This window comes from Gorilla gorilla, chromosome 1 (assembly GCF_029281585.2).
Source record: "Gorilla gorilla gorilla isolate KB3781 chromosome 1, NHGRI_mGorGor1-v2.1_pri, whole genome shotgun sequence".
Taxonomy (NCBI): Eukaryota; Metazoa; Chordata; class Mammalia; order Primates; family Hominidae; genus Gorilla; species Gorilla gorilla.
In genome coordinates, this window is record NC_073224.2 from 149125481 (window position 1) to 149142500 (window position 17020).

The 17020-nt window shown below is 45.3% G+C and overlaps 2 long non-coding RNA genes across 4 annotated transcripts in view; both read left to right on the forward strand.

Moving 5' to 3' along the window:
- Positions 1-782: 782 nt before the first annotated feature.
- The window catches only part of LOC109026020 (uncharacterized), a 69056-nt gene continuing 52818 nt past the window's right edge, over positions 783-17020 (forward strand). For both annotated transcript variants that reach the window (XR_008668744.2, XR_002005024.3), the window contains exon 1: positions 783-957. This is a non-coding gene — a long non-coding RNA (uncharacterized lncRNA). The remainder of the gene's footprint in view (positions 958-17020) is intronic.
- Positions 15895-17020, forward strand: part of LOC129524809 (uncharacterized) — a 6439-nt gene continuing 5313 nt past the window's right edge. Inside the window, exon 1 of one of the 2 annotated variants that reach the window (XR_008668745.2) lies at positions 15895-16587. This is a non-coding gene — a long non-coding RNA (uncharacterized lncRNA). The remainder of the gene's footprint in view (positions 16588-17020) is intronic. The other variant, XR_008668746.2, reaches the window with a different exon arrangement.

The following is a 17020-nucleotide window of genomic DNA, read 5'->3' on the forward strand; positions in this document are numbered from 1 at the left end:
AGAGAGGAGGTCAGCACCTTGAGACCTGAGGAAGAAGAAAAAATACTTATGATTAAGTGTAGGATGCAAACATTCTATTAGAAGCTTAGAAGCAACGATTAAGATATTATTTTCGTGGATACAAGAGAAGACAGAGAAAGACAGAGGGAGCGGCCCTTACGACTGATTTGTGTTTACACAATAAGGAAATCTCTCCTCTGGGGTCTCTCCGTAGTTCACAGGGACTCTGCTTCCAGGGGCACGCGTGGCGAAGAGAGTCCGTCCAGAGCTCCAGCCCTCACTGCACTTCCCAGGTGCCAAGACAAAACATCACTGGGTGGGGAGAGAACTGTCATGAGGATTATTCCCCCGCCACACAATGCTGAGCTTCTCTCCCTCTCTTTTTGAAGAAGTGCGTTTATGACTGATCTCTCAACACCTTGTTGGTTCTGATTGCAGAAAACACACCTTATAAATATATGATAACCATCCTGTAATAGAGAGTGTGACAATTTACTTCACAGTGCGTTTCGGGCTGCTAATTGATCGTTTCAGCCCAGGGACGATTTGGAATAAATTATAGCCATCAAAAGGATATCACAGCTCATTTTGGTGGAAGGGTTTCCACGTCGCTTCGCGTTCGTCTCCCGGAGAGAGCAGATTGCACCCGGCGGGCGTTGAGGAGCGGAGGGAGGGGGCAGGGGAAAAGGAGGCCAGCGGGGCTGGGAGGGGCCGAGGGGCGGGGCCGGGGGGCGGGGCAGCGTCTCCCGCTGCGGCTGCAGGTCCGCCGCCGGACTGTAGAGGCCTCCCTTCCGAGGAGGCGGTGCTGGGGCGGGCGCAGGACTGCAGGCTGGGGTTCCGCTCCCCGGCGGGAGCCCGCGCGTGGTTCCCAGCGAAGTCGCCGCGCGGCTGGGCCCAGCGTGAGTATTCTCCGCCCGCTGTCCTCCCCCTGCAGGCGGCAGCGCCCGTTTATTTGAGGTGAGAGTCTCCCTCGGGCAGAGGGCCCTGCTTGGGGCGGGGTTGCTTGCGTGCGCGGGGTCTCACCTCCTGCCCGAGGCTTCCCCTCAGCGGGGCTGCTCCGCAGGGCAGACGCGGTGACCCAGGGCGCTGCTTTCTGCGCTCCTGGAGCTGGAGGTAGCGAGGCGTGGAGGCGCCGTGGCCCCGTTGGGGCCTTTGTGTGCACTTGGGGCTCGTGACTCGGATAGCTCTGGTTCCCACGCTGCAGTCGGGGAGGAGGCTAGTGGAGAGACCCAGTCTGGAGGGAGCTGTGCCCGCCGCAAACCCCGGGAGAGGGCGTGGAGAGGGCCGGCCCGCCGGGACGGCGCAGCCAGGCGATGCCAGGGTCGCCCGGGGGTCGCTAGGGCAGCGGGTGAGGCGCTGTGGAACGCGGCGAGAACGACGGCCTCTGACCCCGGAGCGCTCGCCAAGGCCACGCCGAGGTGGCTGGACCCTGCCCCTCCCCGCTGCCGGCCTGGGCCCCAGCCTGCCTCAGAGACTTCGATTTCAGTTTCCAGCAAAAGTGTGTGCCATTGTGTGGTGGTCGTGGAGGAGGGAGACCCACGCGCCTGTCTATCGCTGGATGGGATTGGAATTTGAAGAAAAAATGTCCCTACTCCTGTTGCGGGTTCTTGCGTATCTGGCCGCCTCCAGTCCCGCCCACGAGACCTCCAGCTTTCATTTTCTTCCTGAATTAAAGACCGAGGACTGAGGCCCTTCACGCATAGCGTAGCCCCTATCCCCGGTGCCCAAAGCCGGCCATCGCACAGCGGTTCTTAGCTTTTTAGTCTGTGTCACGCTAATACATGATGTCAGTCCAGGTCAGGGATGGTTCCATGCAGGCGATTTTGACAGCAGTCATCATACCAAGCTGTTAGGAAGCGTGATGTCAGTGCGTTCTGGAAGGACAGATAATTTATAAACCAGTTCTTGACACGGTATCTTACAAGGAAACATCTGAGGCCATCAGTAAAAGAGGCATTTTGATTCACACACTAAAAATATTTTGTGTTTGGTTAACATCGTGCAAATGTTGAAAGAGGTAGTAGCATTTATCATTTTGTAGGTATTTATCAAGGTACTCAAAAAAGTCCCTATAGGAAGGAGGTTTTTGTCTTATTTCCATTCTGACATAAACTGAGGAACAGAGATGTTATGTAACCAAATAGTCCAAGTAAGTTAGTGAGAGAGCTCTATTTATGTGACCAAACATTTTCTAAAACTGGAATAATTGGAAAAATCAAGTCCAAATTTAAGCAGATGCTTTAGGCTTAATATTATATGATAGCCAGAAGTTGTATTTACATGGACCAAAATACTTTGGGAGGCTAATCTGTGGGAATTAATTTTATAATGAACTCCATATGGGGCCCAAGATACAGTTTTCTTTTCCTCCATCCATCCATTCAATAAGTATTTATTCATTATCTATTATAGGTCCTCCACTTCCCTTTGCCATTGAACATGATCCCTATGGACATTTAATAAGTAATTGTTGAAATGTAACTAAAATATGTATATTTTCTCCTTGCTCCAAGAAACTCAAGGAACATTATTATGAAAGAGTTAAAAACTTTGGCCTTTCTTTGATACAAATGGAAAATTGTGTTGATTACCTTTAAGTAGAAAGTCAAGGGAAAAAAATAAATTAGGAATCAGAAAGTTTTCTCCAGATTGTGCCGTATTCACAGTACCACACAGTACCATGGTTTTTTTCTTTTTTCTCCTTTAAAACTCATTAAGCAAAGTTTAAAGGGCATACATGATTGCAGGGGATATTCTTTTAATTACTTTAGAATGCAAAATAATCCTTAAAAGGTCTTGCTCCTTATTTGGTATACTGGATGGGCTGGTTTCATTTGAGTTGAAAGCACTATATTTCTAGTTAACATCAAGACCACATACAGTACCTTTTTCCCCCCAATCTTAAGTCAGAATTGTCTACAATTAAGTAAACAAAATGCATCCCAAGTAGTCATACATACACCTGGTTAAAATTAATTGGTTTAATAAAAATATAAAAACATACTCAATATGTTTATCTCAGTTATAGTTTTCATCTTTCTTGGATAATGCTTGAAATCATTCAAAACAATATCTAGATCCTAAATATTAAAACATTTTGTGTGAAATCTGCAAGATGCACCTAAAGGATGTACCATTTTTTCAAGTACAATGTGTTAGGAATAATTTTGTCCCTAACTCTCAGCTGGAGGGCTGAAACGGTATAACCAAGGTCTAACTAATGTCTGCGTGTTAACAACTACACCAGAACTTACACAAACATTTTAGTGTGTTCTCATCTATCAAGTCATCTTGGAAGGCTGTCACTTATTGTGTAGGTGCTTCCATTGCTGCCATTGCTCAAAACGTTTCTGGAGCTCTTTGTTGGGCACTGCTTTCAGAACCCACAGCACATCTGGTTTAAGAGCCTTGGAGGTGGCAAGCCATCTTCCTTTAGCATCCTTCAGTGCTCTGAAGAATAAGGTGGGTGGTCAAGTCAGGATAATATAATTTGGGGTCAAAACAAGCTGAAAGAAAATTAGATGACTTCCCTCAATGACTTTTTAACTAGTTATAAAGTCATCATACTAACATATGGCAGCACCACTGGAATAAGAGTAGCTGCTAAAGGACAGCCTTAAGAAAAGTGCTACACATTCTCTTTGATTGTCAATGAATTACTAACTTAACAATCACATACATGTATAGTGCACTGGTATGCATGATAAAGACATATTACTTCAAAAAGTTATATTGTCAAGAGTTTGGTTGGTTGATTCTAAATTTTTTGAGTGCATAATTTTGGTATGATTTAAAAAGCTAAGTTCTAGAATATGGAATTGGGTGGGAAACATTCAAGATGTCATGGCTAAAATTAGGGTTGCCCTATATAATTCCACAGGATTGGCATTCCACATTCCTTGAAATATTAAAGAAACATACTCATTTAAGAAATCAAACATAACTTGTATTCTATTTGGTGAGCAAGGCTTTGACTATTACAAAAAACTTCGCCTTCTCTTAGCCTATGGGTGAGGCCTAATCTGTGAGGTAAAACACTTGTCATTTTTAGTAGTTGATTATAAATACAGACTGAAAAGCATATGTGTAGTGGAACCATCATATTGTTTTAAGTTAATAATATTCAACCTGCTTTACAAAATACAGAATCATGAAACTCCTAGCCCAGTAAATTAAGCTCTTATTATAATATTCAAGGCCAGAATGTGGGAGATGGTATGGAAAGTTATCCTAGGAAAAGAGCGGGATGGGGGAGAAAGAGGTTAGTCATGGGGCTTTTTAATTATAATTAGTTGTATTCATCTGAGGGAACAACTTACCATTGCTTTCCAAAAACCAGCAATTTAAAATTTGAGGAAATAATTCAAATTCAACTCCAGCTGAGACTATACAGAAAACCAAGAAAAGCAGAAAGAATGTACTTAGCTGAGTAGGAATTTTCCTAACAGTTCAAGTCTAATACCTTTAGTATTATATAGAGGGCCAAGGGATCATTAGTGATTAGCAAGAATCCAGACCATACTGATCAGGAGAGATCAAGGCCAATGGACAAAGATGAAAGAGCTTTCCTGCTTAAACCCAATGTTGCAAATGCTGATGCTCTTACATAGGGAAGGTCAGCCAGCAGACAAAGAAATAGGGCAGTCGTCCCAAAGCAACAAGTAGAGTCATTCCCCTCTTTCACTCCAGAGTTAGATTGCATATGGAGATTAACCAAGACTGAGCTGAGACAAAAAGAATATCATTCTTTCAGCCAGGTATAAGGTCTGGAACTGAGTCCTGTTTCTTCTTTGATGAACTTGGGTATTGTCCAGACATTGGGGAAGGGAAAACCTGCTGGGCCCTGGATACCAGGATTATACACCTAATTAAAAAGGTCAGTGAACAAGGTGGACAGACCCAATTCTAGATCTTTTCTGGGGAAAGACACTGGACTGCTTGTCCATTAGGTAGACAGAATGACTCTTAAAATGTATGTTAGATGCCAGGAGCGGTGGTTCATGCCTGTAATCCCAGCACTCTGGGAGGCCGAGGCAGGTGGATCACCTAAAGTCGGGAGTTTGAGACCAGCCTGGCCAACATGGTAAAACCCCGTCTCTACTAAAAGTACAAAAATTACCTGGGCATGGTGACACACATCTGTGATCCCAGCTACTCGGGAGGCTGAGGCAGGAGAATCACTTGCACCCGGGATGTGGAGGTTGCAGTGAGCCCAGATCGTCCCACTGCACTTCACCCTGGGTGACAGAGTGAGACTCCGCCTAAAAAAAAGAAAAAAATAAAATTAGGGGTACGAGGGAGTATCAGTTATCTGGCAAACTATCCATAAATAGTAATTGTGGAAAAACAAGTAACAGTGATTTTAGCCTTCCTTTTTAAATGGGGAGCCTAACCATCATGACTACCCATCTTGTTGTTGTTGTTGTTGTTGTTGTTGTTGTTGTTTTGAGATAGGGTCTCACTCTGTCACCCAGGCGGGAAGTGCTGCAGTGGCATGATCTCAGCTCACTGCAACCTCCGCCTCCCAGACTCAAGTCATCCTCCTACCTTGGCTCCCCAGGTAGCTGGGACCTCAGCTGTGTGCCACCACGCCTGGCTAATTTTTTGTATTTTTGGTAGAGACAGGGTTTTGCCATGTTGCCCAGGCTGATCTTGAACTCCTGAGCTCAAGCGATACTCCCGTCTCAGCCTCCCAAAGTGCTGGGATCACAGGCATGAACCACCGCACCCAGCCATGACTGCTCAGCTTCTATAGATTTAAGAGTTCGTGCAAATATTTTAAAATTTGAGTCTAAATATTAAATTTTGTGTATAGTGTTTGTAGCTTCCGGAGTAGGGAGAGGGTAGTTCTCAGTATGGTCCAGGTAGTTGTAATAGAAGCCTGGTGAGTATAATTTGAAGTCCATCTCTTTTAAAGAGAGAGGTTCCTGTCTTTAGATTCCAAAATTCACATGTGGATCCAGAGTACGGAAAAGGTAGAGGACTGCCATGAGAATTGAGAAGTGGTAGAAAGAGTCCTGGACTGGGAGTGGGAACTAGGTTTATCATGTCCCAATTATGTTTCTTGAGGCAAATTTTAGTTTTCCTCATAGGCAAAATGTATATAATAGTAATATCTACTAGTCTACTTTGCAGGGTAGTTTGTGCCTTATCTGAGATGAAGTAAATGAAACACTTGCTGTGCACGCGCAGGATTTTGTGTGCTACAATGCAGGTTTTATAGGTGAAGGTAATGCTTATAGCCCTGGAGTTGTCCAAATATATGAACCAAAATATAAAGAAAGCTAGAAACCCACCTGTGGGAACTTCGGAGAATAGAATAGTTTTAGCGTGGATACCAGAGACAAATGGATAATATAGTCATTACTCCTTTTTCAGATTCATAGGAAGTACCCTGTTGCCATTGCAAGAGATTTTGTTTTTACACTTCCTGAAGACCTGTTGTGTATAAAGTAACCTTAAGATAGCCCCCTTTATACTATCAAGCTCAATTCTGCAGCAGTGGCACTGAAAGGACAAACTTTCTTTGTGGAGAAAATTGACCAGACTCCTAGGCCTTGATTATTGTACTCCCAATGGTCCTTCTTTTTTTAGAGATTTCATTAATCCCCATTGCCATGTTCATACCTTAAAGGAGAAGAAGAAGCTGACTTGAGTTCTACAGATTGGCTTAATCGGTCAGCTATGAACATTTTCTAAAAACAGTTGTTATTCTTCCCACAGCAGCAATTCATTTCTTTTGCAGACACAGCAGGACCCCACCTCTCTGGACCCTGCAGACCATTAAAAGAAATTAACAGTTTAATTTTCTCCTTCTTTCCTCTGTGTATTTAAAAGGTACAGAGGATTAAGGGGGAAGGGCAGTTTGCCTCTCTACCTCACAGAAACCCCTGTACAGATATAGACAGCATCATTGGCTCCCACCAACATGAGGCATGGCTCCTAGAGAGGAGGGGGAAGTGGATGTGGGTGTCCTCAGGTGGGTATATACTCATCCTTTCTTCTGTTGAGTTGCCGGATTTCACCTCATGAAGAGTAAAAACAATGCCCCTTCTCTGAAGTCATGTTAGAGGGATGTTTTCTGGAGGCTTGTTGAGTATCCTCCATTCAGGAATGCTTCATAAGTTCACATTGTGTGAGGGACCATGTATGTGAGCCAGGACAATACAGTCACAAAGGAAAAGGGGCATTTGATTCAGGCAGTATGTGTTTGAACATCAGATCTGCTTACCAGCTTAGTGGCTTGGGCAAATTTCTTCATCTCTCTGAGTCTCAGTTTCTTTATCTGCAAAATGGCAGTAATAACAGTGCTCACTTCTAAGGATTAGTGTGCATGAGGTGAGTGTATGACAAACGGGAGTTGTAATATTAGGCTCTGGGGAGTCAGGGAGGGATATAAATAAATATAAGGCAAATTCCCATCTTCAAGGAGCTTTCAGTTTGGTTGGAAGGGACTGAATAAAAATAAAACTAACAATACAAGGCAGAAAATGGGAGCACCAAGTGAGTGCTGCAGATGACAAATTCAGCAGTCTCCCAAGGACTAGGATGATGGTTGAAATGTTTCAAGACAGAGGTGGGAGTTTCTCTCCGGATTTGCAGACTGGACAGGAGTCAGATATATGGAGTGAAATTGAGAAATCATCCAGATGACAAGAGGAAGGAGGGATCAGAACACACAGCACATGCACAGCAGGGGTGAGCGTATGCTGGAGTGGAAAGTATACCAGCTTTTGAGCCAGATGTAAGAATCCTAGTGCTGCTGTGAGACCTTAGTTGGACAAGTACCTTAACTTCTTTAGCCTTCTACAGCCTTAAAATGGGTATAATTATACCCATCTCTTAAATGGAAGGGATTAAATAAGATAATATTTGTAATGCCTAACATGGTGCCTGGCATCTTCAGTAAAATAAAGACAATTCACGTGATGTTTTCAGGGGACAAAGAGAGAGCTGTCTGCCTGAAGAGCTGTCTGGCCTTGTGTAGGCTAGTAGTGGAAAACAAACCAGGAACAGCTAATTAATGCCTATGGGGAGGGTAGGAAGGAGGCTTGAAAGCCAATTTAAGAAGCTGGGGCTGGCCGGGAGCGGTGGCTCAAGCCTGTAATCCTAGCACTTTGGGAGGCTGAGATGGGCAGATCACCTGAGGTCAGGAGTTCAAGACCAGCCTCAACATGGAGAAACCTCAACATGGAGAAAATACAAAATTAGCCAGGTGTGGTGGTGCATGCCTGTAATCCCAGCTACTCGGGAGGCTGAGGCAGGAGAATTGCTTGAACCTGGGAGGTGGAGGTTGTGGTGAGCCGAGATTGTGCCATTGCACTCCAGTCTGGACAACAAGAGGGAAACTCCGTCTCAGAAAAAAAAAAAAAAAAAAAAAAAGAAGCTGGGGCTGTTATAGGCAATCAGAACTACCAAGGCAAAGTAGGGGTTTAGGATAGTTAATCTTAAGGCACTCTGAAAGCTGTATTGGAGGAAGGAAGAAACTCACTCCTTTATGTGTAAAGTGATCAGGGTCTAGATGAGGATAGTGGAAGGGTTAGTAGACCTGGCCAATGTCTTTTTAAAGTTATTTTCATAAAAGCAATTTAGGGCTCAGCAGTGTGGAGTAGGGGGGAGCTTTTTTGTTTGTTTTGTTTGTAGACTCCTAATATTTAGTATTGATTGTCTACAATAAATCTAGGATAGACCCACAACTTTGGAAAAGAGAGATCACTCAGCATCCAGGGACAGTAAAAGGTGAGAAGTAACTCTGATGCTAAATAAGCCCTATAATTTGCTTCAACTTATAAAATAGCCCCTTTTAAAAGCCCCTTCCCCCTTCCTATTATTAATACAGATCAAATGTGTTCCAACCACTGGTTTTCAGGAAGACATAAGTACAGATCATTTATCGTTGTACGGAGTTTGCAGTTAGGATTGTAACACCAAGAGGTGTTGGGGCAAAGGGCGAGGATGCTGCCAGCAAAATAGTAATGTTGATGATTTTATTTATTTGATAATAGTGAAATTCTGTTCTCTCCTGGGGTTTAGAAGTGATTTAATTAAAAAACAAACCTAGGAAATAGTTTTGGATACTAGGAATTAATTTATAATGTCTCACATTTTCTACCTTTCTCTTTTTTTCTGTCTTTAGTAGTTTTGTAATGGGAGAATACATGGTAGATAATTCTATTTCTAAGGAAAATCACACTGATTATGTATATGAACACTGGTTTTTAAAACGTTAGGAAATCCTAACTGTGGTAAGCCTTAAGCATATTAAATAGGAACGGATAACCAACCTACCTCTGATTTCCTGAACTTTGCTGTTCTCTTATTGGGCTGCAAGGGCAACATCGTGCCAATAGCTCTGGGGTGCCTGAATAGTGCATTCCTTCCCTTGGAAAAAAGATGTACATGAGAGAAGATGGTGTGCAGTGGTTGACAAACACAGAAAGAAGATAAGTGACTAAGAAAAAGGTAGGCCCTGCAAGGTTAGACGCAAAGCCAGCTGGCTTAGTCCTAGTGCTTCGAGCAGGAGGAGCAAGGAGTGAGTGTTCATTTCGTTTCTTGTCTCCTGAGTTTATTTAAATCATCTGCTGGGGTGGGGGAAGGAAAGAAAGCATGATGTTATAAGGCTGATTAAGATGCAAACATGCAGATTATATCAGGCTACTGGCAGTCCTTTTCACTCCAGCCTAGAAAGAGAAGACTGTATAAGAAATCTGATCGAAGGGAAGGGAGAGGAGAAAGCAAAAGACATCTCTTCACTTTTTAATGAAAGAGTTTATGAATATCTATTGCTTTTGGATTTCTGGTATCCATGCCACCCTAACAGATCATCCAAACTAGCCCCTGGCTGAAAGCCTGGCCAGGGGATTTGGACCAGCGGCAGATGCCATTGGGAAGAGGGTCTTCAGGGTCTGTTGGCATTAATTTTGCTAAAGAGACCTCATCAGAGACCAAGCCTCCTCTTGCCTACAGGTGGTGGGCCTTGGAGAGGGCCTCCATGGAGATTTCAGCCTTGCCCCCTCCTCCAACCTCTCTGCCTTCTGCTTTTGCATTGGGACCTCTCTTTCTCTCTTCCCCCTTTTTTCAATTAAATGAATTAATTACCAGGCGTTTAACTTTTTGCCAGACTCTTTTATTATGCCCAGAGTTGTTGCTGAGTGGCAAAGGGAAGTAATAACATTCACAGTAAGGGGCAAATCCTGTTAATGAACAAATTAAAGTTCAAACAGTGATTCAAGTTCACAACCTCTCTGTGGCTCTTCTCTTTAATAAGAGTTTTACATGTTACTTTCCTCGCTCTTTTCTCCCTTTTATTACTTTTTAAGCTTTTCATCAACACTGCCAGGGCATATTTGAGGCTCCCAACCTTTCAGCCCTGACAAGGACTCGAGCAGTTATAATCCCGTCTTAATTTGGCAACTTTTGTAAAACACATAAAGGGCCCAGGGCCACCTTTGGTCGCCAAGGCCCTGGGTGACCCTATAGCTTCTACCTCCTGCCAGGGCTGCGTGGGCCACTCTTCTCGGTATTCATGCCCCTCTGGCAGTCAGGATCAGAAGATTCACCTTCCCGCCCCCGACACAGCCAGGCATAACCTGTCCACAAGTGAAGTGTTCGAGCCCTTTCTTCTCGGTCGCCTCTCCAACAGTCCTTTCTACCCAGCAGCGCTGTGGGGGGAAGGGGACGCTATGGGGAGGGAGGAGCCTACGGACTAAAAGCTGGAAACCTTTATGGGGAAACGGATTTGAGGTGGGACGGATGCCCGACTCCCTCTCCACTACCACTACCGAATGCTGCTCGCCTCGCTGAGGTCGCCTCACCACGCGGTTCCAAGTGCAGGAGGCCCAATCCTCCTTAGGACTCTGACGTGAGCGGAGCCTGGGCCTGGCGGGAAGAGCTCAGGAGGGGTCTGGTCCCCGCCCACTCCTCTCCCCTCTCTCTCTCTCTCTCCTTTTTTTTTTTGTACTGTGGATTGCGTGGGGGTCTTTTCCACCTCCGCGCCGGCTTCTCACCACCATCCCCCGAGCATGGCTAGATATCATCACCATGACAACTGCAATCTATGAGCATACACATAATAGAGATGAAATAGACAAAAGATTAGCATGCCATGAAAAGTACAATAAGTTTCTTATTTAGCATTTAGATAACTGTCTTTCCTTCGGAGCAAGCTTCAAAGTTGAAGCCAGTTTAGACCAAGAGGATTAATTCTTTCTCCCGCATGCTTCATTGAATCTCTCATTACCAAACTTTGTCTGTATTGATGTAAGATTTGATTGAAGATTAGAGCATTTAGCAAATCTTGCTTTTCTGCATGTATCAGGTCCTTTCAAGCACGGATCTCGGTGCCCAGTGGTCAATACCCTTACTTTTATCCAGTGTCTGCTTCATTTAAACTTAATCAACTCCATCAATGAACTGGAACAGGGAAACGTCCCTGTGGTAAGAATGTTGTGCTTTTGTGGGATAATTCTTTGCTCTTTCCCGATCTGTTGGCGTTAAACCTAAAATTGCACTATGATGAACTTTTTTTTAATCAATATGATAATGACAATTGGGTCTGAAAGCTCTGGTAGGACTTGGAGTAGAGCGGGATCTGTCCCCCATTACCAAAATAACTTCTCGTTCTGCGATAGTCGAACTCCTTTTGTGTGGCTTTAATACCTTTTCTTCCCTGACATTGAATATTGCTCAAGCTGGAAAATGATGCATCTTTGTAGGGAAGGCTCGTATGTCACAGCCAGAAAGTGAAGCAGACCGATTGGTTGTGTGAATTATCTGACTTGCTGCAGTGAATTATTTGCACTGTTTCCCTACCTAGTCAACAAGTTCCTGAGGTATAGTAGAGATCAATCAAAACTGACAGCCCGCGTGTGAAGGCTTTACTGTGTAAATCTGGCGCACTCATCCTGGCCATGCCGGCCCTGGCATCTGTATATCATTTTTATACTGCTACCAGTAGAGCAATTTCAAAAGTATTTGCAAGGAAAATGCGTGTCCCCATCTGTTCCTGGAAGCATAAATGTGCCACCTTCAGAGGGTTTTCACTGGTAATCATATCTTTAATGATCAACAGACTAGTGATATATACCTTTCCATAAAATGGGGTTTTCTTCACTTTATTGTGATTGGCTAGAATAAATAGCTTTTCCATATGTTAGGGAGATAAAATACAAGATTAGCAGAGGTCGTTTGTTGGATAGTAAACAAAAGAAACAATTCATTCCAAATAATCTTGAAAAGAAGCAATGACAAAATTAAGTTGCAATCACAGAGTATCTGAGGCCCCAACATCAGAAAACAGACCTCGTTCCTCCTTGGAAAAGGAGCTGTTTAAGAGCAGATACTCAAGAATCTTCTAGGGGACTCTGGTGACTTATTCTTGGAGTCGGAGAGGGGCAGGATAGGGAAGGAGAGAGAGGCTGGAATAATACTTGTTTGTTCAACTTTGTAGGATTGTATTTCTTTTCTCTTATCTCAGGTGCTATTTGGCCACCTCCACTGCAGCACCCTGGGTAAATTGGTAGGTGATGTGTTCAGAAAGCAGGAAAATGCCACTCTGCTGAATTTCTCTTCAGGACTTTCAAGGAGATGGGGATTGTTCACATACTTTAAAATAAAGGTTAACTTCCCCTAGCCAGAGATTTCTTTTCCCATAGAAAAAGATGTTGGAGGGTGGGGCAAAGTTCCCAGCTTTACATGTCGGAGGGTGGGGCAAAGTTCCCAGTTTTACGTGAAATTCCAAAACCTAGGGAAAGGGGCCTCAAGAGATAGCCAAAACTCACTGGAGAAACTCTAGGAAATGTTCTTAGTCATCGAATCCCACCTGTGTAGGTAACAGTCTGCAGATACAATCAGGCCCTGACCACTATCCCTCCTCCTCCCACACACCCATGCTCAGTGCCAAGATTCCTTTTTCTCAGATGCAGCCACTTTCAGTTTGCTGAGCCATCTGTTTTTTTGTTGTTGTTGTTGACAGGGTTTCGCTCTCTCACCCAGGCTGGAGTGCAGTGGCGTGATCTCGGCTCACTGCAACCTCCACCTCCCGGGTTCAAGTGATTCTCATGCCTCAGCCTCCCGAACAGCTGGGATTACAGGTGCCTGCCACAACACTGGGCTAATTTTGTATTTTTAATAGAGACCGGGTTTCACCATGTTGGTCAGGCTGGTCTCAAACTCCTGACGTCAAGTGATCTGCCCACCTCAGCCTCCCAAAGTTCTGGGATTACGGGCGTGCTGAGCCATCTTGGTGAAATTTGGAAGCTTCTCCTTCAAGATTCTGGGTGCAGAGGTTTGGAGGCAGTGACTGCCTGCTTAGGAGACTACAATTCTATTTTGTTTCCAGGGTTAGGACAGAACTTCCTATTCCACAAATATTGTATTAGTTGCAGGTCACCAGAATCTGAACGATGCCCTCAGCCTTTGTGCTCTCCAGAAAATAGGTGTGAGCTATGAGGACCTGCTCCCTATGGTCAGGACTTGAGAAGGAGTTGGGGGAGGTTCTCTTTAAACATTGGGAACAGACTCTGGTTCTGCATTCTTTCATGTTGTCTCTTGTTATGTATATGTTATGTATTGATGATCTCCCCACCCCCTCATCCCCACTGCTCCCACCCTTATTCCACAGAATTCTTTGCTCTACCCAAATGCCTACTGCTCTTATTATAGCAGGAGTGTGTAGCAGAAGTGTGTTAGTTTCAATGTGTGAAAGGTGGTCTGTAGGCAGGTCCCAAGCAGAAAGTTTCCATTAGCATCTCAGATCAAATTTGTGTTAATTTCCTGGCCCTAGAGAGACTTGGGAAAAACTTTTAGGACAGTAGAAAAACAGCTCACCCAAAGCCCATGGTGAGAAAAAAAAATGCATAACTAAGGAAATACTTTTTTTCCTTAATTTTAGAAACAGACTATATAATATACATATATATATATTCCTTTATATATATATATATATTTTTTTTTTTTTTGAGATGGAGTTTCGCTCTTGTTGCCCAGGTTGGAGTGCAATGGCACGATCTCAGCTCGCTGAAACCTCCGCCTCTCGGGTTCAAGCGATTCTCCTGCCTTAGCCTCCTGAGTAGCTGGGATTACAGGCATGCACCACCACGCTTGGCTTATTTTGTATTTTTAGCAGAGATGGGGTTTCACCATGTTGACCAGGCTGGTCTCGAACTCCTAATCTCAGGTGATCCACCTGCCTCGGCCTCCCAGAGTGCTGGGATTACAGGCGTGAGCCACCACGCCCAGCCTAGAAACAGAATCTTATAGGCTGGGTTGCACATAGGCAGGTATGGACATGTAAGTCTAGATTTACAAGTAGATCACACTGACCTGAAACCACATTTCCTGTAGTATGCAATTAGACCGAAAGAAAGTCACATTTGTGTTTTCCACATTGTGATGTGATGCACTGCAGGTCTTCAGTGAATTCGCTTGCCACAAGGAAATTCTGGCATGTGTTGTATGTGAAATGTGATGTGTACTTAATTTAAAAAATTGAGTTTCGTGATTTCTGTGTCTTTAAATTTGATACACGTTTTGTATTGAATTTCTGTGTTAATTGTTTTCATAAAGTGAAAAGAAGTAAAAACCTCACCAACTGGTTTTATGTAGAAGAGGTAAATCTGTGACGTTTGCTCCTTCTCTTGTCCAGGAGGATGAGGCTGTCACTACTACAGTTGGGACTGTTTCATACTCCGTGCTCTTGTGCTATGCCAGGGGGTACTGTCTAACCCACAAATCTCTGCCAGGAATGTTGCTGTCCACACTGGAGTGTAAGACACCTGTGGAGCTCGTCTGTGGGGCTCATGTTGGCTGAGGCTCTGAACTACAGAATTGCAAACAACCAAGGGAGCGCCCCAGGCCCCCAGGTATTCCTAAACCTTAGATCAGAGCCATTTGCAGCACAGAGTTGTGTGCTGTTTCAAAACCACAGACCCTGTATATATGCCCCTCCATTGCAGAGGTGGATGTCTTGGCAAATGTAGGATGAGGATTGAAAATTAAAAAACAAACACACCGTGTTCAGGGTGAAAATTACATACATTGACAATACTGTCTCTTTTCCTCCACAATCTTACTGCCGCCAGGCAGCCTCAGTCAGTCCGTGCTTATTTCACTGGAAATGTACTTAATCTCAGAAAAGCTATCTATATGTAAGAACATATTTTGTTAATCAATTTTATGAAAACAAAACCCCTCTCACCTTAGTTGAATAAAGTGCTAATTTGAAATACTGCCTCATGATTGTAATATGCATACATATGTAATAGTATTTGTTTTTTAGGTGTCCCTTAACAAGACAGGGATGAGCAAACTATATGGTGCGTGCTGGAAAGAAATTCAGTTTTAAATGACCTTAAGGAAATGGCTTGTTTGGTTAAGGAAAATAAACTCAATTGACAGTTAAGGTGAAATGAACTTGTAAAATTTGGTATCAATTACAACTCTTATCGATAAAATGCCACCTGGATCTTTAAAATGCCAAGGTGTTCAAAGTTATCAGAAAATTTAAAATTGGGGGGGGGGGGGTTGAAGTATTTTTGTTGTTGTTGTTATTGTTCTCCCTCGCACTAAACAGCATAGAAGTAATAGTTTCCGTCACTTCAGGCTTCTGTTGGGGGATTTTCATCTTGTTCCAGAAGGAAATAGCAGGAAAGCAACTTGTATAGTTAACAGCCTCAGTCTAAAGGGCATTATTTCCAGGCAGAATTTGTATAGTTACCCTTGTCTGGGAACACCGTTAAGGGATATGTTTTAATTTTAGGTCAGAACAACTGGGTTAAGCATTATGTAAGATCTGGAGGAAACACTGATGAGGGAAGGTGGAGGAGAAAGCAAGCAACATTAGTTTACTGCGCGGCCAAAGGACTACTCCAGGCACCAGTGAGGAAGGGTAATTTAGATTTCTAGTGGGCACCCTGCCGGCCCATTTCATAACAATCAGGGGGCCTGGAGTGGGGGGGCTTGTGGGTAGTTGATATCAAATCCCGGTCTCTCTCACTTCCGCTCAATCGGCTTTTGGCCAAAGACGAGTATCTTCTTCCTGGACTGCCTTCTCCCACCCCAGCCCAGACACCAAGGGGACGCGACAGCGGTTTTGGGACGCTGGCTGATCATCTGAGAGGAGGCGATCCCGGCCCCGCTGGGCGTTCAGGATCTCGATCTGGGCGCCGTCCACCCCACCCCGCCGGGGGCTGGGGCGAAAGCGGAACAAGGCGGCGGGGCTGGTTGGGCCGCGACCTCCGGGGCACGTGGCTGCAGACAGTGCCCGTGCCGGGGCGGGGAGGCGAGTTCTCCCTGCGGCCGCGGACCCTGGATGGTGGCGTCGCCCGAAGACGCGCCTCACCGGCCTGGGTGGGATTTGCCTTTTGCCCTCGAGGCTGGCCTGAGCGCTGGAGGGCCGCTGGCTAACACTGAGGTAGATACTCGGGAAATGGGTGGAATAGGGATAGGGACTCAGCCCTTCCGCCCTTTTCCCCAGTCGAGGCCCGCGTCACTGCCCTGTGGGTGCAGACGCCTCCAGTGTCACTCCCCTGGGTTTCGCTTGGGCAGAAGAAGAGATTGTAGGCCGGACCCCAACGCGGAAGCCCTGAGGTGAGAGGGGACGGGGAGTCTCCGCTGCGACTGGCGGCCCCTCCCTCAGGCACCTTCTCCTAACATTTCTGACTAAACGCCCCCAGGGGCGAAAACCGCTCCTCCTCCCCAGTTCCTGCGCTCGGTGGCCTGGGGCTCGGGGTTTGGGGGTTGCTCCTCGTCTGCCTCGAGGCCACTCGCTCGCGCTCGAGGGTCCTCTCCCGGCCAGCCCCGTGGGCTCGCCCCTCAGCCTCCTGCTGGACGTTGTCTGAGCTCCTCGCGGGCGCCCCTTGAAAGTGGGCCCAACCCGTGGGGGCGCCGGGCTGGTCTAGGCTCTGCCCTGGGGCTTCTGCGGCCTGGAGCTGCGGAGCCGGGGCCTTCGAGCCTCTCGGCGCCGGCTCCTCGCGTTGCTCGAAAGCCCGTCTGAGTAATAGTCAACTGTTTTTGTCACTTT